Below are 5,172 nucleotides of genomic sequence, written 5' to 3'. Positions count from 1 at the left end.
TAACTGATTGAGCCACCCAGGCACCCTTTTATTAACACTTTTAAAGGTTTAAGGACTTCATTAATCTTGACTAAATTACAGTGTAGCTACTTAGTGTCTTGCAGAGAAGAGGGAGTGAGGGGATTTTTATCTTTTTTTTTGCTATTTTTTCAGGGTTGAGAAGTGATATTCAGCTGCACAAGAAGATGATTTTCATACTGGAATGAATATTTCTGAATTTTTCTTGCCAACCTAGGGCCCTAGAACACTGAGTTAGCCTGGAGAGCCAGAGCTAGTGTGATGGAGTCAATGGATATCAGGAGGAGAATGCCCAGAGGTCAGGGAATAGTTGAAATTTGAAGAGGCTATCTGTGGCTCTAGGAAGCTGAAGCAAGAGTCTTATTTTAAGGTGCTTGAGGCTTTCATCTATGAGTCAGGCAGGAAGTGTTAAAGGCCTCAGCTTTCTTAGAGAAGTTGGGGCGTAAACATAGGTGAGCATCAGGCTGAAAGTCCAGGGCTCCACTGATCCATTCAACCCCACAATTTCCATGGTTCTTGGCTGCTTATCACAGTAACTCTAGGGCCTTGTCTGATCCAGCTGGAACCAGTGGATGTCCAGAGGGAACGTGGAAGTGTAGGGGCATTAGTGTTATATAGGTGATCATGACTAAAGGGAGATAGGAAACAGGAAGAAATCAGCAGATGAATTGCCCTCCCTTTCTAACAGAAGATTTCAAGATGGAGAGGCTTCATATGGCTTCTTTTAGAGAGGTCCTGTGAAACTGAGCAGTCCATTGTGGGCTTATGAAGCTATGGCCAGTTTAGTAATGCACTATTGTGTTTGCTTTCTCTCCTTACCTGAATGAATTCTTTTTTTTTTTTTTTCCACTCTTGCTTTCCTGAGATTTATACTCTTAGTTAAGACGTTAGCACAGGCTCTTTATTTTATTTTATTTTATTTTATTTTATATTTTATTTATTATTTTCTTAGGAAATCAAGGCTAAGAAAATGGATTCCGGGATTATCCCTAAAAAGAAAACTCTCAGGATGGAATTTTGGAATTGGGTTACCTACTTGAATAAAGGCAATAGAGACCTCACTGCTGATGGTAAGTGGGACGATAATGACTCCTGGCAGTGAAATCACAATTTATGAATTTTTGCCTGTGGTTAGTTGGGAAGAGATGCAAGGTAGAGGGCAAGACATTCGGAGATCATTATGTGGAAAATAATAATTGTAAGAATTGTTACATGGTGTGACTGTTTTTGACCGCAGTGGAAGTATTTTAAAAAGAAAATGATACTTTCCTCAGCTGCCACTAAGGTGCTCAGTCCTTCTGAAGCAGCTAAGTCTGCATTGAGGTCCTTACTTTATCTGGCAGCTAGCACTGAGCCTGGCAGTGCCCTTCAGCATTCACTTGTACATGGCCTCTGTCTAGGAGCTTGCCTGCAACTTTTCAGCCCTTATTGTGCATGAGGATGAGGTGTCAGTCATGGAAGATAAGATCAATGCCCTCATTAAAGCAGCAGGTGTAAATGTTGAATCTTTCTGGCCAGGCTTGTTTGCAAAGGCCCTGGCCAATGTCAACATCAAGAGCCTTATCTACAATGAAGGGGCTGGTGGACTTGACCCAGCAACCGGTTCTGTACCAGCAGGAGGTTGGTCCTGCTCCCTCCCCCACTGCTGCCCTAGGTGAGGAGAAGAAAGTAGAAGCCAAAAAAGAAGAATCAGAGGAGACTGATGATGACATGGGATTTGTTGTTTTGTTTTGTTTTGTTTTGTTTTGTTTTGTTCGTTTTTTACTAAACCTCTTCGGTAAACTGTTGAATAAATAGCTGAACTCTAGGTGGCTTAGTCCGGTAAGCCTGGGATCAAGCCCTGCATCTGGGTCCCTGCTCAGCAGGGAATCCTCTTCTCTTTGTGCCCCTCCCCCACGCTTGTGCACACACTCTCTCGTTCTCTATCTCTTAAATAAATAAATAAAATCTTAAAAAAAAAAAAGAACAGAACTCTTAAAAAAATGGGGGCACCTCGGGGCTCAGTCAGTTGAGTGACTAACTCTTGATTTTGGCTCAGGTCATGGGTTTGAGCTCCAAGTTGGGCTCCATGCTGGGCATGAAGCCTGCTTAAGATTTTCTTTCTCTTTCCCTCTCCCTCTCTGGTCCTTCCCTCCACTTCCCTCTCTAGAAAGAAAAGAAAAGAAGGGATCCTCTGAAAACCAGAAGTTTCAATGGCAGTCTGGCCTCAGGGTAGACTGGGTTGAAAATCAGATCCAGATTCTAATTATAAGGACAGTAGAGAGGTAAAGGAAATTAAATTTGTAGCTTCCATGTATACATACTATATTAAAACCAGGACCCAGATGGGGAAGAGGGCACAAAAGATCTGTGATAAGGATATTTCAATGGATAAATCTAAGAACACTGAACTAAAAAAATTCCCTGAAATATTCCTGGGCCAGTGGAATCTACTTGTTTCCCTTGCCAAAGGAGAATACCTTCCCCTTTCCTAGAGTCCATACAGTGGCCTCACCCAAAGCAGGCACCTAACAAGATGATGCTTGTTCTCTTTAAAAGCTGATCTTGGGACACCTAGGTGGCTCAGGGGTTGAGCATCTGCCTTCGGCTCAGGGCATGATCCTGGAGTTCCGGGATCGAGTCCTGCATGGGGATACTTGCAGGGAGTCTACTTCTCTCTCTGCCTATGTCGCTGCCTCTCTCTCTGTGTATCTCATGAATAAATAAATAAAATCTTAAAAAATATAAAAATAAAAGCTGCATCTGCCACAACTCATTGCCTCCAGGCCAACAGCCAGGATCATGTTTCAGCACAGCCTGAGAAGAAAGCTACAGTCCCTGCTTAGGGAAGAAATAGACTACCAATTAAACAAATGACATAATCTGGCCATTATGTATCACGGGAATAATGGAATTCCCATGAATAAGGGAATAAGGGAATATGTATAGAAGTAGATTTTTGAGGATATCTGATTGGGGGGCCATAATCCTGGATAGGGGAGAATTCACAGGTATGGAGTATCTTGTATGACTCAGGATTCAGTGTTCCAGGACCTAGAGTTGCTCTAAACACACTGTCAGGTTGGCTCCTTGAAACTTGGCCATGATAATGGACTAGAGTATGTGAGATGAATTTACTAGTTGTCTTGGAGTTATTTTGAGCAATGAAGACCATAGGGATTAGGGAAGCAGGAATGTTAGAATGGATTTACTACGTACAACCTGAGACCTCTCACTGATTCTAAGTTCCCAGGAAGGACTCAGAGCTCCCTTCTATCTTGAAGGCGATAGGAAATATGCTAGTACTGGGTATACCAGTTTCTTTAGGAAGCTTAGTGATCCTGCTCTCTCAGACGATGACTGAAAATGTGGCGTGGAAATTAGGCTGTCTAATATAAATGAGGACAATGAGATTCCAGAATGACAGAGACCTTTGTCAGGACTTAATTCTCAGAGGCAAGATGGACATAATTAATGCAATGGGCATCAAAATTAGAGTAGCAGTTTGAGTGCCTTGATCTACATGAATATAGTGATTTTAGGGGCAAGATGCATGGAGAACTAATCAGGCATTGTCTGATTTGGATAATAGAAAATTGAGAGCTGGAAAGCTGACATCAGCGATACAAGTAAAAATCACCCAGTTTCTAGAACTAAATAGACGCAGAGTCCATTGACTCAAGGGGAGATCAGGTTTCCTTGAGGAAGAACCTAGCAATGCCTCTAGAGTACATTTGACAAATATTCTTCTGATCCTTCCTGAAGGGGATCTTTGGTCATTTGTGAGTATGCCAGGGGAAAGGGAAATAACCAGGCTTTTCAAATCTGTTATATATGAGATCTGAACTGGCACTGGCATTAACATTAAGAGTCCCAAAATACCATCCACTTTTCCAGTTAGAATGGGAGTTATGGTAGCCAGATGATAAATGGAGTATTAGCACAAGTCCAATGCACAATAGTATCAATGAGTCCGCAGACCTGCTCTGAGTTATTCTCTACATATATTCTAGTTATTCCTTGAATATATAAATGGAATAGCTATCAGCTGGAATAGGTATCAGGACTCTTACATGGGTTTCTTGTAACTGTGTGGGTTAGGGGCCATTATTTTCAGAAAGACCAAGTGAGAGTGCCAGAAACTGACTGCTCACTCAGTAAAAAATGTAAATTATAAATAATGCCTTATTACAGAAGGGATTGCAATGATTAGCACCACTACCAGACTTGAAGTATGTGGGACTGTGGTCCCCATTGTATTTCCTTTCAATTCACCTCTTCACTCTCTTAAAACTGTGGGATATTGGTGGATGATGGTGGACCACCATACATCCAGTGTAGTGACTGTCTCAGTCATAGCTCATAGGCAGGATATGGTTATCTTAACAGAAGCACATTAATTTATTCTCTGGTGTTTGCCATGTGGGTATTGGTTTAATGAATGTGTGTCTTCCAATCCTCATCCATAGGGAGTATCAAAATCTGTTTGCCTAAAAAAAAAAAAAAAAAAAAAAAAAATCTGTTTGCCTTTATAGTGTAGGAACAGCATGGAGTTAATTGTCCCTGGGGCAAACTTTTACTTATGGGAAAGGGGAGATGAAAAAAAACTGAAAGAGGGATGCCTGGGTGGCTCGGCGTTTGAGTGTCTGCCTTTGGCTCAAGGCGTGATCCTGGAGTCCTGGGATCAAGTCCCACATCAGGCTCCCTGGGATCAAGTCCCACATCAGGCTCCCTGCATGTGGAGCCTGCTTCTTCCTCTGCCTATGTCTCTGCCTCTCTCTCTCTCTCTCTGTGTGTGTGTCTCTCAAGAATAAATAAATAAAATCTAAAAAACAAACAAACAAACCCTGAAAGATAAATTGCCTGTCTTCCAAAGATTCCAAGATGCAGCAATTCCAAAATGCCTTTTCAAAGATATCCCACATTACCAAAGAATTTAAGTCTCTTTTATAAGTATGACCAGCTCAGTAAATACACAAAAGATTATATTATCTTTTTGTCCTTCCTTGCCTCATTTACATTTTCCCTTTGTTACTTGCCTCTCTGGGACTGAATCTCCAAGGAAGAAATAGCAGAATTTTGCTTCATGTTTTTTTCTAAGAATCTGAGCTAAGAAAATGGCTCTCCACACTCTACTTACCCAACACCAACTAGATGAACGTAGAAAAGGAAATA

General features: G+C 41.5%; 1 pseudogene; it reads left to right on the top strand.

Annotated features, from left to right (window-relative positions):
• Positions 1-1,403: 1,403 nt before the first annotated feature.
• On the top strand, positions 1,404-1,815 carry LOC112650360 (60S acidic ribosomal protein P1-like; annotated as a pseudogene).
• The last annotated feature ends 3,357 nt before the right edge of the window (positions 1,816-5,172 follow it).

The sequence above is a fragment of the Canis lupus genome, chromosome 11 (genome assembly GCF_003254725.2).
Source record: "Canis lupus dingo isolate Sandy chromosome 11, ASM325472v2, whole genome shotgun sequence".
Taxonomy (NCBI): domain Eukaryota; kingdom Metazoa; phylum Chordata; class Mammalia; order Carnivora; family Canidae; genus Canis; species Canis lupus.
Note: the sequence above shows the minus strand (reverse complement) of the source record. Positions and strands in the feature narration are given on the sequence as shown.